Source organism: Leptonychotes weddellii, chromosome 3 (genome assembly GCF_054177405.1).
Source record: "Leptonychotes weddellii isolate Sample4059 chromosome 3, ASM5417740v2, whole genome shotgun sequence".
NCBI classification, from domain to species: domain Eukaryota; kingdom Metazoa; phylum Chordata; class Mammalia; order Carnivora; family Phocidae; genus Leptonychotes; species Leptonychotes weddellii.
Window position 1 is genome coordinate 121,235,470 of NC_138371.1, and position 25,650 is coordinate 121,261,119.

At 37.6% G+C, this 25,650-nt stretch overlaps 1 long non-coding RNA gene across 3 annotated transcripts in view; it reads right to left on the reverse strand.

The window, feature by feature from the left end:
- LOC115938695 (uncharacterized) overlaps positions 1-25,650 on the reverse strand; it is a 137,923-nt gene that overhangs the window by 51,958 nt on the left and 60,315 nt on the right. The window contains exon 7 of one of the 3 annotated variants that reach the window (XR_014143968.1): positions 19,866-19,921. The exons of 1 other annotated variant lie outside the window; for it this stretch is intronic. This is a non-coding gene — a long non-coding RNA (uncharacterized LOC115938695). Of the gene's footprint in view, positions 1-7,535; positions 7,594-19,865; positions 19,922-25,650 lie in introns of those variants that run through there. One more of the 3 variants, XR_014143970.1, reaches the window with a different exon arrangement.

Consider the following 25,650-nt stretch of genomic DNA (forward strand, 5'->3'; position numbering starts at 1 on the left):
GAGGGCCAAAAAGTGGGCAGTCAGATGAAGCCCACCGAGAGGCTTTCCTCATAGGGGGCTGCAATCCCTGGCTGGGCCTTGCATGGTAGGACTTCTTGGCAGAGATGATCCATGTGGAAAAATCCATCTACCTGGAGATAAAGTGGCCAGTCGTGACAGTCTGAGACCCTGTCTTCTTCAGTCTCTCCACCCTCATTCCCCTTGGTGCTAGATCTCTGATACATCTGATAAATTTACATCAAATGTAGAAGTTCCCTTTTCCTATCATTTGAATCAGAAGGATTTGCGCAGTTCCCCATACCAATTCCTGACAGATCCCTCCTCAGCTCCTACTTCATTATAAGATAGTAAGCACACACACACCTTTGTCTGTAAGAATGAACAAATACAGTAAAAGCCCTTCTAGCCAAACTGCACTAAAGACTACATTTCCTGTCCTCAGGAAAACCTACCAGCTGATACACCACGGCACACCCAGTGCTCACAGCCAGCAGTCTCCTCCGCCACATGCCTGCAGTCTTCTACTCCCACCAACCACATGTTAGGCTTTCCAAAGGAGTGAAGTTGTGCCACTTGTATTTATGATTATAATTATATAATTCAATTAAATATTTATATTATCTGATGAAATATGACAACAAAGAGAGTTATGTTTCTTTGAAAAAGCAAACTGAATTCTTTTAAAGAATCAATAAAGATGAGTTACTAAGAAAATCTGCTCTTAAACTGAGTATGAGTGAAACTGTTCATGACAGGGAAGAATAATGAAAATGTACAAGGATTCTGCACTCATTACAGCACAAGTGTCTTTAAGATCTTGCTCTTATTTTAAAAACATGAAACTGGAAATCATAGGTGATTCATTATGAGTATGGTTTATGTAAGAGAGATGATACGAATAATCAGTTGGCCCATTTGCAAAGAAAATGCCTCGACCTTCCACTGAAAGACTGGCTGATAAAATGTACATTAAATATGTTTTATTTTTAAAAATGTGTCTGTATGATTTTCTATTTCCCCCCAAATTCTCATGGCTAACCAACCAACTATTGGTTCTGATCACAAGATATCATAAGAAGGACACTGTAAAGACAAATCAACAGAAATATCAAAAAATACTATGGTTCAACTAGAGAGGACAGACCCTGAAAAACAGAAGAAAATGCTTCCCTCTGATTTATTACAAGGGAGAGAAGACATTTTAAAATTTTTTGGAAACTGATTTGTCATATGATTGGCCCCCTAATGACTAATTCAATGAATATCCAATTCACTGAGCAATCATCTGACAAATACCTTAGATAGGACAATTTGTCAAAGCCACTGCACCAGGTCAATACAGGGGCACAGTTAGGGGCAGAAGCAACAGGGACAGAGGCAATAATAATTAAGACAAAAATTCGTGTTAAAAACTTAATCATTCTATAGAAAGTGTTAAGTGTTCTAGGAATTCTCAGGGTCTACAATGTCAAACACAGGCAAAGCTGATATTAAACAGCATTTGACCAAAATATATCTCAGGAAAAGAGCCTCAGTGACACCAGGGCAAAATAATTTTTTTTAGAAAAACTCTGTATTTCAGGAAGTTCCTCTTTTGATCAAACGATTACTAGAGAATTAGCTTTTGGCAAGTTGGTCACCTAATGGTTCTTAGCAATTTCATGTTGGGTGAAGTAGCCAGCTTCCAAGGTGAAAGGGCAGAGCATTCTGGCGTGAATGAAGGAATCACTTAGCTCTGAGGTCAGTTCTATGAGACAAGGGACCAGGTCTATTTGGTTTAATGCTGGATTGGCAGCACCTATCTCAGGACCAACACATACTAGGCATTTAAAAAATATTTGTTTCATGAACAAATGTTGGAAGATTAATAATGGGCAATAATATTCTATACATAGGTCAGGACCCACTGGGGAGAGCCATGGATGTTAGGCTATGAATGCTATACTTGATCCTACCTGTAAAAAGGAACTCACTGAAGACTTCTGAGCAGTCAAGTAATATGACTGAAGTAAGGTGTAGAAGATTAATCCTTTGTGATTAGTAGGATATGTTAAAAGAGAAAAAACTACAAATGTCCCTTGATGGATGAATGGATAAACAAACTGTGATATATACACACAATGGAATATTATGCAGCCTTAAAAAGGATTCTGACACACGCTATGACATAGATGAACATTTAAGATATTATGCTAAGTGAAATAAGCCAGTCACAAAAGGACAAATATGTAATCCCACGTATGTGAGATAGTCAAATTCAGAGACATAAAGTAGAATGATGGTAGTGGTTGTCAGGGGTTGGGGGAGGGGTTTATAGAGAGTTATTGTTCAATGGGTATAGAATTTCATTTGGGGAAGATTAGAAAGTTCAGAAGATGGATAGTGTCAATGGTTACACAACAATATGAATGTACTTAATGCTGCTGAACTGTATATTTTTACAAAAATTTACCGAGTTTACCAAAATTGTTAAAATGGCAAATTTTATACATTTGGTATAAAATAATGTATACATTACTATACATGTATACATTATGTATATTTTACCACAATAAAAAAATTCTAGAAGTCAGAGAGGGAAGGGCTAGACAGAAAATTGCATTTTCCCCATATAACTAGAGCAAAGCAGTAGAGTAGACAAGATTTGAGTTAGAGTGGTGATCAGGTGGCATACCATGAGGGGCCATGGCAACTCTGATAAAGAGTATGGACTTGGTATTGATGTCTGAATGATTCAAACTAAAATATTCATAGTCATTCATAGAAAAAAAGAGGAGAAACTGATAGCAGGATGATCCAGGAGGCTATTTTATCCGTACGTTGTCTAACCCAAGGTCTTGGTAATGGAAATGGAAAGGAAGAAAAGAATTAATATCAAAAGCATCACAAAGGAAATATAAGAGATTTGTTGATCTGATGGAGAAAATGATTAAGAAAAATAAAATATCAAAGTTTTTAGCCCGGTAACTAGAAAAATGATGGTACCATCAAGAAAAAAAGTATGCCCAGAAGAAAGAGGTAGTTTACAGGTAAAAAATAATGATTTCTGGGGTGCCTGGGTGGCTCAGTCATTAAGCGTCTGCCTTCAGCTCAGGTCATGATCCCAGGGTCCTGGGATCCAGCCCCGCATCGTGCTCCCTGCTCCGCAGGAAGCCTGCTTCTCCCTCTCCCACTCCCCCTGCTTGTGTTCCCTCTCTCGCTGTGTCTCTCTCTGTCAAATAAATAAAAATCTTAAAAAAAAATGATTTCCTGTTTTGACATGTTAAATTGGAGCTGACAACAGAAAATCAAAATGGGGAAGGCCAGTAAGCAGTTGGAGACATAAGTAAGTGATGAATAAAGGGTAGTTAGTTTAACCCACCAAAGGTAGGCTGAGGATATCAGCCTCACCATGTAGCAGCAAATTAATAATGGCCTTCAAATAAAAAGAATTAGTATGCTTACAGTAAGTAAACTGTCATTGGAAAATACTGACTCATTCTATTTAGGTGAATTATAATGTCCTTCATATAGTATGCTAAAATAATTTTTGAGACAAATCTTCCTTGGATGGACTAATGGAATCAAAAGAGAAAAATTTAGGATTCTATCAACTTTTCAATTCAGTTTTCTGAGTCACTCCATCTGAGATTTCTTAATCTAATATCAACATACATTCTAACAACATAATGTATGCACACTTGCTAATACCCTATCCTTTGGTGATATTATCACTCATTTAGTCATTCAACAAACATGTACTAAGAGCCCACCAAAGATACAGACACAGCTTTAGAGTGTCAGAAATACAAAGACAAATGCCACATATCCCATGCCGTAGAAGAACTCATAGTCTAGAGGGGAAAATAGGATCCTGATCTAGAACACTAATATTCTTCTTATCCAGGGTACTGTATTAAGATCTCCTAGTAAAAATGACCACTGGTAGTACTTAACTCGCTTTTTAGAAAGACTTAATCATATTATCAATTGATTATAGCAAACTGTTATAAACAATTGTTACATCCTAGGTTAACCAATATATATGTAATTATTCTAATTATTACTTAAGATGTATGGAGAAAGATAGGTGATGGCAGTTAGCAAGAAAGGAAAGAATGAGCTATCAAGTTACCAAATAATTCTGAATCTCCTCTCTACTTAAATATATAAACAATATTATTTGATTAATCCAGAAGCAACAATACTATACACAGCCCTTCTAGCTGGAACTTTTACTATTTATATTATATATGTACTTCAATCTGGCATATTAAAAAGAAAGACTGATGCATTCCGTTAATTATTTCATGAATGTACCCTTTTCTCCGTAGATACCACACCAGCTCCTTAAGGATAAGAGTTATGTCTTTTCTTTTGAGACCCTATGAGCTTAGAGCAGGTCTTAATATTTGCTTAATCTAATTAAAATAAATTAAGTTTGTGCCTTGAAATCCTGTGTCAGTTACATTCTATTATAAAACATTGCCAAACTAGTAATTAAACATGCCATCCTTGGTTAGCACCAAATTTTTTCTCCACTCTTTGTTTGTTGTTTTTTAATATCCAAAGTGCTACTTCTCTTTCTCACAGCCAGTTCCTACAACTTTGGAATTTACAGTATTTTCATATTTCCATAATGACACCTGCTGGTAGGAGAAGAATGGATGAACTGCAGGAATTTTATTCAACTAGCTATAGCCAGTCATATTCCAGTCTGAAACAACTAATGTTCCTGAACATACAAAGAGTAAATGTGAATGATTCCAAATACCCACGTACTAAAAATTTGACAAAATTAGTACTGTTTCAATGCTATTTTCCAACCAGATTTAAAACTTATCCCCATAATCTTTGTCCAAAGCAAAACTGCTGCTATTAAGAATAGTTGTTATTAAGAGCCTTAAAAATCACCAATTCACTTATGTTAAATATTTATCCATTTAAGAGTTGGCATTTAAAGTACGGCTTTTTAAGAGGAAGATGGCGGCTGAGTAGGAGGACCCTAGGCTCCTCTAGTCTGACAAACACAACTAGACAACTATCAAATCATCCTAAATATCCTAGAAATCAACCTGAAGACAGATAAAATATGGCTATTTAAGAGATTATCATTCTCTTAAACTTTTTCATTTTTTTCATATGATCAATAGATCAAAGTTTAAGTAGCCCAGAAGACAATGAATGGGGCATTTGTCTCAGTCGTAACCTGCATGTCTTGCCCTTTGGGAGGGTAAATAAGAAAAGCGGCAAGCCTGGCCACCTCTAGAAACACTTCTGGAAGCTCAGGATAAGCTGTAGGTCTCCTGTAATACCCAAATAAGAGATATGGCTGCTCTGTTCATCTATTCTACACTTCAGGATTGTGCCTGGCTCATATCCTCAGTGCTCAGCACACTCCCTGACACACAGTAGACATCAATGATTATTTTTAAACAAACGTGTGTGTGTGTGTGTGTGTTTAGCAGCCAAATAGACTAGATCCTGGATACATTTTACTCAGACACCAAGATGTTAATGAGATTAGGTGGGTTCACTGTGACAACACCTGAGTGAGCTTATTTAACTCAGTAGTTTAGAAAGCATGAACATTAACCAAGATGGCCTCAAATAAAATATGGGTAAGGTCAATGCATCCAAGTTTCCTGAACAATTAGTAGGTAAATGTATAACTCATTATAACACACATTACACAGACTCTTTCTTATTTAACCAGCAATTCCTCTTCATTAGAAATCAGTCATGTATGCCAGCTCCAGGGCGAGAGAGCTGGTCTCAGAATGAGTTTTCTTTCTAAACTGCCTGCAGGTTAGAGTCCACACTGGCCTTCACTCAGCTGACAGTCTACTCGTGATTGTTTTGTCTTTACAAGTATGCTAACTTCTCAAACTTCCCTATACTTGCTTAAGTTTGATTCCTTTCACACAGAGAAGGAAAGGCTTATAGGCAAAGTACGTGAAGTAGGCCTTCTGATTTCCCTTTTCAAACACATTCCCCCCTTCTTCCGAAACAGGGCAAGGGACATAATTATCATGCTTATTAATCAAAAGCTATAGTTTTCTTTCTAGAAAGGAAAACTGTTTGGGCACTTTAAAAGTCTTTCTTTGTACCCCAATTATATATAGACTATAAATCAATTCGATAAATACTACAAACACCTACTATGTACTAGCCCTGGTAGGCACTGGAAAAAAAAAAAAAAGAATTCTTGGATTTTGCCCTCAAAGAAAAGAGTTCATTGTCCAGCATCCTAAGCAGTAGCCTAGTCCACTATGAGGACTATCCTATCAGCAAGTCAGTATTCAGCTAACTCTGTGTTTCCAGTTCCCAGCCCCACCTCACAGAGCATATCTCTGTGTGTACATGGCTGAAGAAAACATAACAGAAAGACTGTGGGTGTTCCAGGATACCATGGCTCATTAGGACACCCCAGGTTGATAAACCATAGCTCAAGGATTCCTACATGTCATGAGAATCTAGCACCTGGCTTAGGGCTTTGTTCATCAGTTGTTTTTGATGGAGAGATGAAGCTTTGTAGAAAAACTGCAGTGATTCAGAATAATCGAATCCTTGGACCATAGCACATAAATGTGAGTGTGTGTGTGTGTGTGGTGGCAGACACACTGAATTGGGACTTTTGATCCAATACCCTACACAGCTGATGAAAGCACTTCATTCTTTGCTTTTTACCCAGAGAAAATAACATTGTGATTCATTTTGCCTAGGGCTTTTTAAAGACGAGAATCACAGGGGAAACCCCAACTCTCTTTTTCATACCCTTCTAACAATATGCACTTTAAAAAGACAAAATGTTTCCTCACCTGGGTCCGTGACCTGAGATTAACCTGTGAGCCACTGGAAAGAGGTTGAGGAAAAAAGGGAAATCATATTTACTGAGTGTTTATCCATACTAAGCATTTATCATGTGTTCCTTTAGGTCTCACAATAATCCTGTGATTATTACAACTATTATATTACTATAACATTACAGCTGAGGAAGCTAAAGTTCAGAGAGGCTGAGAAACTTGCAAAAGCCACCCAGCTGGTAGGTGGCAGAATCAAGGTTATTCCCTCCATTACAACATGCTGCCCCCCTCTACACATGTGCTTCAGCTGTTTCTGAATATGTCCATACGAGACTGAAGGGATGGAACAGTGCAGAGCTGGGTTTTATGGGGCCTAAAGCTAATACAAATTTTGTACCACTCTTTAAGGAAACTATAATACAAAATTAGATACCAAAAAAATGAGTATTTCTTGAGAATGAGGAAAGAAATTGCACATTTTTTAAAGACAACAGGTATCACAAACATTTTCTTTCAATTTACACTCTTGGTTTTCAATAGACATATATCCTTTCTATCACATCTGAATTTGGGTATGAACAATAATTCTGAAAAAAACATACAAAATTAAGCTGAAATTAAGGTATACACAAGGACAAGTCAAATGTCCCTACACTGCATTCAGCTACATGATTGGATAATTGGATTCCTCTTATGCTACATACTGTGAATTACTGATGGATTATATGAGAGTTTTGTCACCAGAACACTTATTCTTTGGTGTTTCTCTTGCTTTGGTGGTGACTTTCCTCTGAAACCACTAAGCATTCTGGGAACAAAATGCAACAGATACAATAAGAAGAGATCCAGAATGGGATGAAGAAACATGCACAAACACAAGAATCCTGATAAAATCTATTCCATGCTATTCACATGAAAAAAGAAAAATATACGTAGTAAGTCTATAGTTGTATGCTCAGCATTATCAAGCATATTCCAGATAGGAGAGAATATTTTTGGCTAGGCATCAAACTTCCACTCACAATTTTACAACTGCTGAAGGTAAGAATTTTCCACAGCTGAGCTTCTCAAACTTTGCTTCAAACCTTTTTTTATCTCCACTACCCCTGTACTTCCAGTGACAAGCGCCATAAACTGGTTTATAACCTTAAGACCTCTGGCCCTCATGTTTCCTCACCATCCCTGTTGGGTGAGTCATCCAGTGGGTGGTAGGAGTATTCCTAGAAGTCATTCCTCACCCAGATGGTCACAAAAGGGACTGCAAACTTCATAAAAATATTGCACCAAACTACACGTATCCCTAGTTCAACTTCCTCTTAGCCAGATCCAAAACATGCCCTTCAATCAGATGCCAGCTGACAAACTGTGATCGAGATGTCAGAGTGGAAAGAGATGATCTTGAGTGATTACATTTAAAACATCTTGCTTTTGCAAAATTTAGAAACACACATGATCATGTGAACACACTGGTAGGGCCCCTTGCAGAGCCTTCATTAGATTGCTGGAGACTGGCCACCAGTATGGAATAGATCGTACCAAAGGAAAATAGAATTGGAAGAGAAGCAATCCAAGGACCAAGAGAATATTTGATGAGTCTTACAAGCTCTCTGGGTGTCCTTGTTTCTTGGACAAGACTTGATTCAAAGCAGATACAAACTAAGGAAAGAAGAATAAAACAATCATCTATGTTTTGATGATTTTAATAAACCACAGTCTCCCAGTGAGACTGAGAGTGTCCCCCAAAAGTTGCCCCCACAATCCATTCTATTAAAAAAAAAAAAAAAAAACCTTTGGAGAGCAATACACTACACTTCAATAATTAAGATTAACCTTTTGGCTTTATTTTCCTCCCAGGGTAGTAGTTTCTTATCTTCCTCACATATATATAATGGGCCACTTTGTAGCAAAACTAGCAGTATTGTTTATTGTCCCATACATTATTTTTAAGAGCCTGATATAGACAGGAAGGTTATTGTTGTTCTTTTTTCCCCTTCTTGTTAGCTAATCAAATTTTACATGTCTAGTTTCAAGAAAGGCAGATTGGTTTTCACCAAGAATTGAAAAAATAAATATGATCTCTCACCAAAAAACAGTGTGAGGTCCTTTTATTCCAGTGGATAGTAGCTGCAAAGTTGATCCTTCAAAGGGAAATACCCATTAATTTCACCTCCAAAGGACCCACAAAATTGACCCCTTAGGATCTGAGGCCTTCATTTACATGTCCTATATAAACAACTGCCTCTTGGGGCGCCTGGGTGGCTCAGTTGGTTAAGCGACTGCCTTCGGCTCAGGTCATGATCCTGGAGTCCCGGGATCAAGTCCCACATCGGGCTCCCTGCTCGGCAGGGAGTCTGCTTCTCCCTCTGACCCTCCCCCCTCTCATGCTCTCTGTCTCTCATTCTCTCTCTCGCAAATAAATAAAATCTTAAAAAAAAAAAAAAAATTTAAACAACTGTCTCTTTCCCTCCTGTTGCTACCTGAATTGCATGAGACAGACTAGGGAGCTTGAGAATGCCTTGCTTCCTGAACACAGATATTCCACAAACACATCCCATAATCTTGCAGCCCTCTCCAATCCCCTAAGCCCAAATGCATAACACAGGCTTTTCTGACAGTTGTAAGGTTGGGGGGTGGGGGGGGAAGCAATGCTTTGCCATGCTTGCTTAGGGCTCTCTAACAAAATCACATCACAGATTCTCTTGCCATAAAGCTAGTTCACAAAAGAAAGGAAACATGAACTTGAGTCGTTGGCTACTGTGTACCAGGGACATTTCATACATGCTTCATACATATCCTTGTGAGGTAAATACTATTATCCATTTTTTATAGATGAAGAAACAGAGGTTCAGAGAGATTAAGACATTTTCCCCCAAGATTCTGCAGCTGTCAAGGGGGTATGGGCAGTATTCTGAAACCTTGTGAAGTTGTACCTACAATGTAAAGTGGGGAAACCCTGGGCTTTGGGCTTCATTCCTGGTTCTGCACACAGTAGCAATGTGACCTGAGATGGATGATGATGCCCCTTTCCTTATCATAAAATAGGCGTAAGAATAGCGCCCATCTCGGAGTTGAATGAGTGGTAGATGTAAAAGGCCAGCACTTAAAAGATACACCGTAATTTTTGTTACTTTCCCTTCCTCTCAAGTTTCTTGGGGGCAGAGGCCACATCTTTCCTATTATCTTTTTTTTTCTTATATCTTATACATACTCAGCCTTTAGCAAATACCTGTGGATATGAGCCCTGCCGTGTCCAGTACTTTCTGGTGATAGCTGACACAGTGTTTTCCATAACAACGCTGGGCATTCTTATGCCCCAAATATTAAAACTTTCATTTCAACAGATTAGATGAAATACTTCACACAACAGTGCAATTAAAGTAAGAAATGGATGGGGAAAGCATTTTTGCAATTTTTTAAAAACCATCAGTTCCAGCATCTCCTTTTTATTAAAAAATATTTTCAGCCAGTGGAATGTAAGGTGAAACAAACAATAATCAAGTTATCAAACAAACATTCTGAGCAGCGTCAAGCCTCTGAAACAGGCATGAATGGCTAGCATACAAGGAGTACATCTGATCCAATAAGATGATCCAGGGAAGCCTGGCTTCTAGGGTTCCAAGCCAGCTGCTCAGACACTAAGCACATGAATGCTAGAGCCAGGCCCCAGCCATAAATGAAGGCTACACTAGTATAAGAAACAGGGTTTGGCCTACAAATACACACTTTGGCAAGAATGGGTCCATTTCTCTCCACTTCAAACACCCTAGCTTAAGCCATCATTACCTCTAGCCAAGAATTCTGCAGTAGATATCCTGCTCCCACCCTTGACCTCTTTCATCTATTCCCACACTACAGCCAGAGAAAACTTTTAAAAACACAAATTAGGGCACCTGGATGGTGGTTAAGCATCTGCCTTCAGCTCAGGTCTTGATCTCAGGGTCGGGGGATCGAGCCCTACATTGGGCTCTCTGCTCAGTGGGAACCCTGCTTCTCCCTCTCCCTCCGCCTGCCACTCCCCCTGCTTGGGTGCATGCTCTCTCTTCTCTCTCCCTGTCAAATAAATAAATAAAATTTAAAAAAAATAAAAATAAAAACAAATCAGACCATGCCAGTCCCCTGGTCTCCCACAGTTCTTAGAATCAAAACTAAACTCATTATGGCCTGGAAGGCCTAATGAGATCTGGCTTCTGCTTACCTCTTTATTCAGTGAATGAATGAATTATAAACAAGTGAATGAGACAGATATAGCAATGCACCATCTATCTAGGATGAAGCCCAGGATGTCTTACATAATGTAAGTGACTGTAATTGTTCTCACTTAACCTTTATGAAATGTCTTGAGCACACTGCAATGTGTACAGAACAACAAAGGTAATCCAACTTCTGCACTTCAAGACCTATATTCCAGGAGTTAGTCTTCCAAACATGGAAGGAAAGTTAAGGTCTCTCTTGGCAATACTTGCTTTATTCTTTTTCCTTCTTCAGACTTAGACAGAGATAAAGATATATGGAGAGCAGTGAGAAAGAAAACTAGAAATGCCAGGAAAAACTAGATGTGCTATTAGGAGGAAGGGAGAGAAGGAAATCAGTAAAAACATCAGGAATGGGGCAGGGAGGTCAGGGAAGAGAAGAAGCAATGAGGAAGAAATAGGCTCTCTGTCTCTCCCTGCCTCAAAAAGACATTTGACTGGGAAGCATCTGAAAAAATAGAAAACAAGGTGAGTCTCTATGACCTCAGACAGATCTGTGACCATGCAGGAATGGACTACACTGTATGCTAATTATACTTGAATAAAAAATAATAATTAGTAGTAGTAATTTAAATTTTTTTTAAAGAATGAACTGTAGGAGATAGAAGAATACATGTGTACACTAGGCTCTCTGGGTAGATGGACAGAAGGCAAGAGCTACAGTTGGATAATACTCTACCATTACTGCCTTCATCTCTATTTGTGAAAATAATTTCCCATCGGCTTCCAAATTTCCATAGACATCGACTTACAAGAGCATCATTGCATGAGCAAAGAATAAGAGATGAGTAAGCCTTCTTCTGTCCTTGCTATTCCCTTTCTCACAGGGTTTTGGAGTCCTTGACCACTAAAGTGACAGAAGCAAGTTGTAGGTATTTTAGCTCTTTAAGTAATCCCACTGTTCCTTCTTTTTTTAAACCACTAAATAAGTGTAAGTATATGAATCATATACTGTATTATCTCATTATTTAACTGGTTCAAGAATGCCTTGTCTCACTTTATAAATTATAAGTTCCTTCAGAGTAGGAACCATGTATTCCCTCTTTCATTTGTGTCCCACACAACACTCAGCACAGTGTCAGAAACATAGCAAGCACTCAAAAGAAACTCATTGCACTAAATATGATTCAATGATTTACTGTCTTAAAATAATCCTTTCTCAAGGGCACGGAAGTTTGCAGTCTGACATTACAGAAGAAACTGAGAAAGAATCACAGCTAAACTATCAACACTAATTTCAATAAATCAATGTACTCAACTTCTTTATGTGCACACTGGTCTACCAGAGAAAAAAACCATTCTGATACCCCATGATGAGAGCAGTGCTAATAATAGTCCATCCCGTTGCCATGTAAACACTGAAGAGCTAGCCCATCAATAGATGTGTTGGAAATGCTGATCCAATTCTAAAAATATCACTTCCTTTTCTCTTCAAGAAGCAATTTTCCAGGTTAATACAAATATGCAAGGAGAATACTAAGGCACATCAAGGCTTCCCAGAACTCTTGTGGATTCATCAGCTGGATGTCCCAAGCTCTTCTCCCATTTGTGAGGACTGGACTAAGTTGTCACTGCCAATGATGATCTACTAAATCCTCAAAAATACAGCAAAGTCTAAGACTGCAATGACCACTCCTTCCCCTTAGACCCACGGCAGGAATCATTAAATGATGGAATTCATTCCCCTGAGTCTGGACTTGGCCTCAGAACTTCTCTTGACCCAGGACTGCAACCCAAGCAGCTTCAATCAAGCACAGTGAAGAACTGAGATGAAACTTTTTCCCATATAAAGGCTAAAGCCTTCAAATCTCCCATGAAGAGCTCCTGTAAAGACCAAACTCCAAACCAGACTATGAAATTGAAATAGGTTACATTTGTCTTCAGGGGCACCTAAAACCTCTTTATAGAGGTTCCATTCTTTCTATCAACCCTATCCCCAACAAAGTCATCATTCTATGATGTTTATGTTAATTCAAACTGCCAAAGTCCCACGCTATTTGCCCACCCCTGGCCTGCCTTCCACAGATGTCATTATATTCTCAGAACACTTCTTCCTCCAACTTTCTTCTCTGATAACACCTGAATGACTATGGTCCTACTTCTCCTGGACTGTTTTTTCTTAGTGCGATAGATAACTGCTTAGTCTGACAAACTCACCTAAACTAGTGTACTAATTCTCCAAAGGAGCAGGGCCCTTCAGGAAACAACGGCCTAAGTGACACTAGTGGAGAAAATTTCAGACTTAATGTTAATTGGCTAGAAGGGAGATTTGAGAGCATGAGAGAAAAACTGCTCCCTGTCATACCACCTTGATTTTCTCTCTATCCACTCAACAACTCTTTACAATCAGTCACTGCCCTGGGTCTTTCTAGATCCATTTCAGCAAACCAACTTAACCACCATATAAGAACACAGCCCATAAAACACCCAATAATTCCCAAGAAAAGTTAAGGTAGCTTAACAAAGAAGTACCTGATTTCTGTGGACTCTTGGGCACATGCTAAGTAAAAGAGTTTGCTAGAACATTATTACCCGCCCCCCCACACACTCCAAATTTTAAAATCCTGCCTCTGTAAGCATTAACCTGGTACCTTCCAGAAGCTGAATAAATTAGGTATCCAATACCACTTAGGTTAAGTGGCTTAATGTTTCACCAGACCTGAATAGGCTTAGACAACAAGGAGTAATGGGGATGATCATGTATTTTCATTTCTTTCATGAGTCCTATTCTCTGTGGACTGGTTGTTTCTAAAGCTACACACAAAAAAGCTTTAACTGCATGAGTAATTTTTGTTTTGTGGTACATTATTATTCACTTTCAATCATGCAACTCAAAAATGACTTGCAAGATTACAAGAGTGTAGCATAAAGTTTCTAATACAATTCAGTGGCCCTTAACTAAAAACATGAACACCATCAACTGCAGTTATCCTGTGCAATGGCAGAAAACCGTCAAGCCCAATTATGTGAAAATGCAAGAGAACCACATAGACAAACTCCTCACCAAGACTTTCCATTGCTCATATAATAGAAGATGCTTAAGATCAAAATTCTAATGACATTAAATCAGTTTTATGATTATAAAACATGTTTTTCAAGTTAGTTCAACATAGCATTCTCTGTCCTAGTACACAGATTAGAATAAATATAATAGTTATTTCTAGGAGGAATAAGCTACTTGCCAATCAAAATTGTATGTTCCAGGTGAAGCTAGAGAAAATTCTTAAGGCAAATTTACTAATGAAGAATGATTTCAGAATGCAAAATACTTGAGACACATACCCCCATCCCAGTCATGGATCCTGTTTTATAACATATAATCCACTTCCTTATATACTTGTTCAAGTGAGGTTTTTGGAAAACTATTAGATTAACGTTGGGTACATAGTAAGCCACAAAAAAATGTCTGATAAATGAAGGAATGAATTCTTACATATACTAAGGAGCTCCAATAAATGTAGAAAACTTAGAGCCATATCATGTAGAACCATATTTCACTTTCTTCAAAAATGCTATTACTACTCTTCTTGTTAATTACTTAATTACTTAAGGCAATTTCTCTTTTTTGAAATGTTTTAAGGCATTTATTTTCCCAAAAATGAATTAAATGTGGGTTAAGCATCTGTGCATCTATGCCATTTAGATATCGCATGTATTTTTTCCTATTTTCATAGATTTCATAAAATGCAAAGGTTGCATAATTCTGCCAGCATTATTAAGTCATTAGCAGACAAAGAGAAACACTCAAGAGCTTTGTGTTTTAGTTTATCTCGTATACTGCTTCATAGCCCAACCAGGTTTCATAATGAAAATTTCCCTCAGCTGGTGCCTCAAATACTTTATTTTTAAAATACAAATGATTTGACCAACATCATTGTGGCTTAGAAATGTTTTCCTCCCTGTTGGTCTCTGCCATGATCTCCTCTGGATATAGTTCAATTAGATGCCTTCTCACTTTTTCACAAGTAGCCTGTTTTTGTAAAAGATTGAAAAACTTTGAAAAAGAACTATAAAACGTTTTCACTGTCAATAGAAAAAAAAAATGGATTGCTTGAGCCAGACACAGCTCCCTGTAGAGCTAACCTTTTGATCCTGGAGTCCTTTCATGCACTTAAGTCTTCTCTAGAGTCAATGGGAGTGTTGTGTGTGCAGGGGCAACAGGATCAAGTTCAGTCAGTTCAGTCTCTTCTTTAGTACTCTGTAGCCAAGTGGGGTAGCCAGCTGAATCTGGCTTAGTTAAAAAGTTGGGGGGGCGGGAAATCTTTCCTGATGCTTTGAAGTTTTTTGGGCAGTGTAATAATATCAGGATTTGCAGGAGGTTATTTTGCATAATCCTTAATAAGATATTCTTATGCTTTCAAAAAGTTAGTGGGATAAGAAAAGCAAAAACCTCCAGTACTCATCTGAAGTATTTTTTTAAAGTTCTTCATAGAAATGACCCAAAATGCACTTCAGGACGATGTATAATTATAGGACTGCCCAACTACATGTCTATGCAGGAATGCACCTAAAACTCTTCCCAAAAGATGGATCTTTTAAAGAAAGATATAAACCCCCATTTTGTAAAGAAAGAGATATAACATCCCTCAAAAAAGTGTTCACAGAAAGTGGAATGGTAATTGCCAGGGGCTGAGGGGAGGGGAGAATGGGGAGTTAGTGTTTAATGGGTACAGAGTTTTGACAGATGAAAAAGGTTCTGGAGGTGGATGGTGGTAATTGTTGCACAACAACATGAATGTACTTAATGCCACTGACCCATACACTTAAAAATAGTTAAAATATGATGATGTACTGTGTGGTGACTAACATAACATAATAAAAAAAATTTTTTTAAAGGATGAAAAAAATAGTTAAAATGGTAAATTTTATGTTATGTATATTTTAACCACAATGTAAAACTCTATGGAAAATGTAAATCTTTAGAAGTGTCTAAATGCTTATACTATTTATAATCAGGAAAATTAGAACTCTGCTAACTAAACAATTCCTGCATGGTTTGTATTCAGTTGTTCATTTTTTCCTTTAAATGAGTACAAAATACTCTGATGAACACAAAGAAGCTTGCAGATTCTAATATTTGTAAATGGATTAAGTATCCCTGTGACTAATCCAACTACTTGAACAGGCACTCTTTCCTTTAGAATCCTTATCACTCGAACCGCATAAGTACTCACTGATGACATTTTTCCAGGCGAGGCCAGAGGGCTGAGCAAGGTGACTCTGCACTGCCAAGTGGAAAAGGGGCTAGAGAACAGGGAAGTACGGAGGCACGTCACAGAAGCCACAAAATCTCCCTGCTGGAAGCCCGTTCACTTTATTATTACCAAGAAACTGAGGTTCATTTTCTGGTATTTTGGCCTGGACATTAAGAATTTGAACTAACACCACTGGACACAACATACTGTTTTAAAAATAAGCTTTTTTTTTTTATCACTTTGTGGAAGGGTACTAAAACCTCTGCAATTTATTTGTATTGGGGATTCAGAAGGAATTTAGGCAGCAGCAACTTGGGCCTGAAAAATAAAAGTGCCTCACTAAACAAGTGATGGTCCCAACACTAAATATGAGGTTAGGAATGACCTTCTCTCTGGTTAAACACACACATATATATTTCAGAGCATACTGAAGCTAAAACAAACAGAAGAAAGGTGAACATTGTGTTTAGTGGTTGGAAATGAAGTGTGTCATTTCAACATATATAAAAATTAACTTACTTTGTCCCCACTTTTTGGAATCCAGATATTGGTTAACCTAATCTTTGCTCCAAATGACTATTATCTTTTTAACAAATCTTTTTAAAACTTTAGCAGTGGTCCTCGGACAAAAAAAATACTCTACTTAGAGGTAAAATCTCCAAGTTATCTTCTTTGCTATCTCTGACAAATGAGAACCATGGCTCCACATGTTCACTTATCAATATACCCAACTAAAGGAAGTATTTTGTTACCTGTTTGGAGTATATTTTAAAATTATAAAATTAAATTACTTCAGCAGGACAAAATAGGTCTCTGGTGTTTCAAGAGAAAACCACTGGACAAAGAACAGACAACACATAAAAGAAATATATTATGGCCAATAAATATGCAGAGATATCCAGCTTTGCTTGTAATGTAAGCATTGCAAAAAAAAAAAAAAAAAAAAACCAGCATGGCAATTTTTCTATCAGAATGGCAAATTTAAAAGAAAACTGACACCAGTGAGAGTGTAGAGGAAAACGTGTAAAACAGATACCTTTGTGTACTATTGACGATAGTGTAAACTGATACTACTTGAGCATGAATATACCAGCCTGGCAACTTTATCTCTCTCAAACAGTTAAATATTTCTACATTTGACCCAGCTATTCCACTTCTCAGAAGTTTCCTTAAACAGATCATTGTACATGTGAACAAAGAAGATGCAAAAGAATATTCATCACAGTGTAATTTATAATGGTGAAAAATTGGAAATAAATCATGTCCATTAACAGAAGATTGGTTAAATAAATTATTGCTCATTGATTCATCAACAATTGGTTGAGGGCCTACTGAGTGCCAGGCAGTATTCTATATACAGTATACATAATGCATCCATTAAAATAATGATGTAGATCTATAGTTATTAACAGTTCATATAGTATTATCTCATTTATGTAAAAATGCATGTGTATTTACTTACGTATATTTATATGTGAGTATGTATACAATGAGAGACACCTGTCAGGATGATCACCACTGTGTTATCATATTACCAGTGATTATCTCTGGGGCTTTTTTGTTGTTAATCTCTACACAGAATTCTCCCACTATCTGTAAGTAGAACATTCCCATGAAACTTCTCATAAGCTGAAAGGAAGCAAAGAAGCAATTAACATTAATTCACACGGAAAAATTGTTTAGCATTCCCAGACCCCAAAAATTGCCTCTCTTAGGCCTTCCTGATACTCAAGGACACATCTTGCTAATGGATGCACAAAACAAATCAAAATAAAGCACAGACGCCCACAGACACAGTTCAAAGCTCCAGCAGCTTGATGCTGAGATGCCGAGTATAGTTCTGGGGCAGGAGCTTGGCGGGGCCCCTCCTGCTGCTTGGGGTACTCACTACCTCTATATAAGCAAAACAAATGCTGAACACTATTTTCACTTTTCGCCTTTTTTCCTAAAAGCGAAAATCTTTTTCAGATTTCTTTCAGTTAGTGAAAACAGGTAGTAATGTAGGTCTTTCATTAAGAGCAAAGGAGCATAAAGCAAACTTAAAAAGCTGGGGATACCTATACTTTTCTACACTGTTTGACTATTTTTACAAGGTAACTATATCACTTTTATAATCTAAGAATATCTGGGGTATATTCATTTTGAAAGGATAAAAAAGAGAACCATCGGTACAATTGAATCCTATTAATATGCAGAAGAAAATGCCAGACAGCCACAGAATTCCAGAAATCCAGCTGCAGTTCTAAGATGTAAGACACAAAAGCAGATGCTTGCCCACAAGGATGAGGTAAATAAAGATGAAGCACAATGGTTCCATAGAACTCAAGTGCACAATGCAGCTGAATGTACTCTACTAAACTAGAAATCCAGGCCAGCAAAGTCCCCAAAGACTACAAAGCCTAAAAACTAATAACAATAAACATATCATTCACAGGGCTTTTATATAACTTGAATGTTATTTGCATTGAAATATTGGCCTTTTAACAGTTTATAATGTTGCTTTTTAACTCTCTATGTCATTCTCTTTTCCTTTAAAAATGATTTCCCGCGAACCTTCCCCATCCCTTTAATCCTACAAGATAGTTTTTAGTCTGAGCAGGTGCCAAATCATAGCTTGGTTAAAAAGCTAAAATATTCTTAGCTTTCCCTAAATTATGACCATCCCAGCCAAAATATCAAGTGTATATCAACAGCACAATCGTAATGCAAAATAATTCCTTTTCCTGCTATGAGTAGAATCAACAGGTGCATCATAAAGACAGATAGAGAAACCATAACACAGAATGATATACCAGAAGTCATGCTAGAAATTCTCTCATGATTCTGTTGAATCAGAATATATGACTAGCTGGTCAACATGAATAAGAGAATGGAAACATGCAACCACATCAGGTCTTTAAACTGTTAGGAAATGCCCTGAACGATTATTTAAAAGTCTGGGTTTCTATTGTGAGAGGTATACTAAGAATTCACCTTTGAATATATTTTAAGTTTTTGTTGTTATGTTGCTGTTTACTCTTATTGGATTACTTTACATTTTTATACCTTCTACTAGGTATGCATCATAAAGCATCAGCTTTCTCTGTATAAAACTTCTGCTCCAAGTCTTTAAGATGGAATGAAATCCCAGCAGTAAGCAAATACTTTGCTTTCACAGTTTTTACGATAAAAATTGAAAACGAAACTTGAAGACATTTGGTTGAGTCAAACAGAACAAACAAAGCAAGTACTGTAGTCTGGTGTCTTTTATTAGTCCAACTTTGAGTTCTGAACAGCAAGCTCCCTTGACCACAAAGAAGTCTTAAGAGAGAGAGAGAGTGAGTGTGTGTGTGTGTGTGTGTGTGCTTGCCTTGAACCCTACCAAGGACCCATAAGATGGATCAAACATTCTAACTTTGCTCCTTTCAAAAATTGTTTCAAGGAATCAGGATAATCTGCCAGTAGATTTTTAAAAGCTGAAAAAATATTCTGTAACATATGACCTTTCTGATTAGAGAGAAGGCATATACAGACTATTGACTAAATCCAAGCTTCAAGCTGCCATTGTTAAGCAAAGCTGAAAGACCTGTTGACTTAACTATTGTGAACCTGGGCAGGAAGCATCAAGCTCTCTCTCGTGTCTTGCCCTTACTCACCCATTTGTTGTATTCTTCAGATGAAAATTCCAACTTCAAGCAGTCTGCTAGTGTTCCTAAGAAAAAATCAGGTTTTATAGACCTGAATATCTTGTAAGAAAAAGAAAATTTAGGAAGCCCTAAAAATATCAGACTGACACATTAACTTTTTGGACATTCACCAGGTTAATATAAATAGCTCTGGTTAATCCTATTGGGGAAGGGAAAGGTACGAGTTTAGGTTTCTGGGCTTCACATTAATAGTTCAAAGCTAGAGAGTGGGGTAGGAGATTGAGCATAAGTCTCTTCCTTGCCTGCCAAAGCACATCCTTGCCCCAGTTGCTTCTCTATGAATCTTTGTGAATGGAACATTAAAGGAAATGACTAAAAGAGAAAGAAGACACCATGTTCATTAGTCTGATGCTGCACAGTAAAAAGTTACTTTCATTCTCTTTAATGACATTTTTGTAGAATGATGTCAGAAGTAGTTTAAAACATTTTCAATCTCAAAAACTTATTAGAATAGTTGAAAGAGAAAAATCTCTAAAAACTGCAGTAATGGGCGCCTGGGTGGCTCAGTTGGTTAAGCGACTGCCTTCGGCTCAGGTCATGATCCCGGAGTCCCGGGATCAAGTCCCACATCAGGCTCCCTGCTCGGCAGGGAGTCTGCTTCTCCCTCTAAACCTACCCCCTCTTGCGCGCTCTCTCTCACTCTCTCTCTCTCAAATAAATAAATAAAATCTTAAAAAAAAAAAAAACTGCAGTAATATAATCTCTCAAGTGCTCAGAAACAAAGTTTACATTTGGTTTAGTGTGTGAGTGTGTGTGTGTGTGTGTGTGTGTGTTGTCTGTGTGTGTTTTCATAATCAGCAATTAGTATTAAATCAACCCCTTCTTGTAGTTCTATTGCAGTAATCATGTTTGAAGCAACCAAGATATTGTATTAGCCAGTATCCAAAGTTTTAGTACTTAAAACAATACTTAAATATTGTCAAAGCTCTTGGGTGATGTCTAAATGCTGAACTAAAATTTAAAAAAAGTTCAGTTCAGTTGAAAGTATTGTACTAACACCATATTTAACAAAAATAACACACTGAGTTGTTTTTAACAACTTAAATTCTTGTGGTACTATTTACAATTGCATACTTATTATTGTCATGGCAATACAATTTGGGGATTATTAAGAAGGTTAGAAAAACTCTTCCACTAATAGGTCTCTCCAAAATTCCAGTCATGTCCAAAATCTTGTAATTGTAATTAGTTTATTAAATATTCACTAAAAGGGATACTCCTTCAGAGATATACACATGCTTCTATATATCAAAAGCTTAAAGGAAGGAGCAGTTTTCACGAACACATAGAAGCTATACTACTGAGGGAAAAAACTACTTGAGGCTTTAAAAAAAGAAAGAAAGAAATTACAAGGGCCCTTCACACTCCATAGACCTTGCTCTTATTCACTCAGAATTCTTTAAAGAGGGCCTAGGCATGTTCTAGCCCGTGACAAGGCCGTATTCTTTATCTCCTACCCACCCCTACGCCAATCACTACTTCCCACCATACAATTAAATACTAAAATTGAGCCCATGGCAAAGTGAACAGTGGCTTAGCAGCTGCTAAAATTGCTGAAGACATGAACTAACCTGGCACTTCATACCTTGTCAAACTGAGGTCCAGTTGGTTTGGTGTAGACTCAAAGGACCAGCAAAGAGCTTCCACAGGTCATCTGGTTGACCCTCCCATGCATTAGTCAAGGGTCTGTCCACCCATCCAAACCATTCCTCCCACATCAGTTTCTGTCTTATTTCCAAACATCTCCAGAAAAACAGATTCCATAATAATCCATTCCAATGATTAACAAACCTCACTTTTTTGGGAAATTCTTCCCTACATCCAACCTAGCTCCACCTCTGCTGAAGTTAAAGACTATTGCCTTTTGTTCTCTTTTCAGCAGCAAGGAGAATAGCTAGTTACTGGTCTCCATACAATAACCCTTCACACACTTGAAAACTTTTATTAAGCCACCCACCAGTTTCTTTCTTCCAACCAGAATAATCCTAGCTCCTTTAACCTTCATAAGTCCTATTTTTCTAACCTTTTGGTCAATTTTTTTCTTTCCTATGTAATAGCCCTGGACCACTAAACATGAAATCCAAGATATTAAGGCATTAAAGTGGACTGGAGAGACAGTTTTGAGGACTGTTAAAAAGGGATGGTGAGATGGGGTGACAGAACACTGGAAAAAGATATACTGGAATTTAACGCATGAAACCAAGATAATCTTGAAAATTTAAGTCTTAGTTGTTCTAAATATTGCCCCAATTTCTTGCAGAGCCATTGTGTTTTCAAGACTAGCATTGGATAACATTACATTCAGCTGCAAGTTTTGTGAACATCAATCTTGCCCAACACTTAGAAAACATGCTGTCCAAGGCACCCTTCAGTACAACTTTAGACTGCAATAAAACAGCTAGATAATATCAATATTGGCTGACTCAGAAGAATGCAAATCTCCAGTAACTCATCAGCTAATAAATGCTGAATGCAAATGTTAAAGTCACACACCAAGACACATGGTTTGACTCTATCCCAATCTTTCATCAAGACATAGAGCAAAATCAATGCCTGAGAAGAACATTCCTTGTCCTGAGATGGTCAAATGTGCCTTGTATTTTTTATCTAAACCCCAGGGGATTGAAAGTCCTGCAAATGTCGAAGTGTTTCTTAAAGCACGCTGGGTTCCTGTGCCTCAAAGAATGTGCCACACATAATACACCAAGAGTTTTCTTTACAAGTTTTTTTTTCCAATCTTTATTAAATAAGAATCCAAGAATAAATGCATTCAGATGTATGAAGTTTAACTGTTTACTCTTGATTATGAAGAAAAAAGAAAGAAAAAGGGTTTTGAAAGATTGAAGATGAAACCTTCCCTAGTTTGTGGCCTCAGTAAGGTTAAATACTGATTAGATATACTTTGGCAAGATGCCGCTTCCATTATGTCAATTTTCAGGGTGTTTTACAAGTACTTGTTTCTTAAATACCACAATTCAGCCTCAGAACTTTTTTTCTTACAGCATACTTTTCCCCAAATAGATGTGGTTAAGTTTGTATTTGTCAACTGTAGGTCAAATTCTGTTCTTAAGGACCAAGGCAGGGTGCCTTAAAAGTTATATGCGTGTTCCTGCATACATTTGTGAACTGTGTGCATGAATGTGTATTCAGAATGTGTCTTTAATTTACCATCCAGTTGTGTGGACAAGTTGGTCTTTCACTGATTGAAAATGCACTGAGCTACTTATCAAAAACAAATTGCTGCCATCTGTGAAATAAACGACTAAAGATATTACTACCATAATGAAATTCAGGAATCAAGATCAATGAGGAGATGGATAGTCTAAATATCCAAATTTTACATTTGTTTGTCCTTTCGAACCTCTGCATACTGAAAGAAGGTTCAGACGCGAACTGCATTGATGGGCCCTTACCTCCTGCCATGAAGCCAAGGGTAAAGTTCTTGACAGGCTTAAGGTATTTGCATTGTAATGCAGAATCCAGGAATGCCACATGGAGGGTGGGCTCCTTTAGTGTGTCTTCCAGCCTGACTCCCCTGACTCCAACCACTGTAAATTTAAGTGGGTAGCACAGAACCTGACATATAATCACGTTCAATAAATATTTGCTGAATATATGAATAGGGAAAAAAAGGTCATAGACTCTAGATCATATCTTAGTGGTATCAACATTTTGCTAGAGCTGGAGAAACTCAGGCAAAGAGGAATACAAAGGCTTGTCTGTATGGCATAAGCTGAACTAAGTGGTCGGGTATTCTTTTCAACCAGGTGTATTTTGACCACCTGACTTTACGAAAATATCATGGAGTATCAGGACCCCAAACTGCAATACTTGGTCACACCACTATTTATTAGATGCCTATATCGTCATGACCTACAATACCTGCCCAGAGTAATCCAGGCTATTAATTAATTCAGGGCCAAGAACTAAATGCACTGGTTTAGGGTTGAACCTGCTCCCCATTACACCACGATCTGAATTCCATTGTGACTAGTTATTGCTGCATTCCATTGTCATAAACTGAACCCCCACAGTAGAGTGCTATATTAAAATTGTGTTGGCCGTATTTCAAAACATCGCCTATTTGGGAGCGCTTTCCTCAGAAAAAGGCATAGCAATAACTTCAGTGTATCTCTAGAGTCACAAAATCTAAAGATCAGGAAAACATTCAACTAAAATGTAACACATGACTTTTCTTTAAGGACTGGATGAAACTGCTACTAATGGTTACAATTCACTAAAATCAAAGTGTTAAAGAGTGTTATTCAATGCAGCTAAAACATGGTTACCTTTATTGTTATGTGCTTAAGAAAAGGCTTTGAAACTTGGTCATTTTAAACTCTCTCGTATTTAAATTGTCATCTGTCACACTGAATCTTCATTTGATCCCTTTTCCCCCCTCCAACAGTTCCCCTTCTCCCTAGGATAAGGCGCCCTTACCCTCCAGTCTTGAACTCCCTATACCTCCTCACTTATGAGGATTTTTAGAAGCTCAACCAAACCAGACTTTAGTTACTGGAACATAAATGACAGTATTCTTTGATATGCTATCATTCCTAAAGGGCTTTATATTTTAATAGGAGAGGAAATCTAAGCCAGCCAGTTTGAAAGTTAAAGGAAGAAATATGTAAATTATTAATCTCTGAGTTCATCACACTAAATAAAAATAAAAATCTTGTATAGTAGATCTTAAAATTCCCAAGGGCCCTTTACAAAGTTTCACCAGAGGAATCAAAGATGATTAAGGCACCAGAGAATCTGAATTACAGTTGACCCTTGAACAACACAGGTTTGAACTGCACAGGTCCACTTATACATGGATATTTTCAATAAATCCAGTACAGTCCTATAAATGTATTTTTCCTTATAATTTTCTTAATAACCTCTTCTTCTCTCTAGCTTACTTTATTGTAAGAATATAGTATAATATACATAACATACAAAATATGTCTTAATCAACTATTTATGTTAACAGTAAGGCTTCTGGCCAACAGTAGGCTAGTAGTAATAAATTTGGGGGGGAGTCAAAAGTTACACATGGATTTTTTTCTATGGTGGGGGTCAGGGCCCCGAACCCCGGCATTGTTCAAGGGTCAACTACACTTTCTTCCCTATGCTTTGAAATGAATGTCCTAGACTAGAATTGAGGTAAAAATTGGTGCAATGACAATGAAAATTTTGCCTTAAATTTTGACTAGTTCAAAGTTGGAAAAAGGCAGGACAGAGTCTCTCTTACAGGGCATGCTGGGATGTAAACCAGGCTCACGTTTCTGTAGGAAAACCGGCAATATGTACCAAGAGTCACATGTATATAACATTTGACCCAGTCATTTGACATCTAAAAATTTATCCTAGGGAAATAGACAAACATGCACTCAAAGATATGGACAAAATATTTATGCAACACGTTTAAAAGCAAAATAAAATAATTTCAAATCAACCACAATGTCCAGCAGTAGGAGATGATTAAAGAGAAATGGGCATCCATGGATGGGACCACTGTGTAGCCACTAGACAACTAGACTGTGTATGCTGGCTAGAAAACACCCACCCAGTGATGCCACCTAAAGAATCTCACAGTTAAAAAAAAAGAAAGAAGATGGTAGGAAGGGAAAAATGAAGGGGGGGAAATCAGAGGGGGAGACGAACCATGAGTGACTATGGACTCCAAGAAACAAACTGAGGGTTCTAGAGGGGAGGGGGGTGGGGAGATGGGTTAGCCTGGTGATGGGTA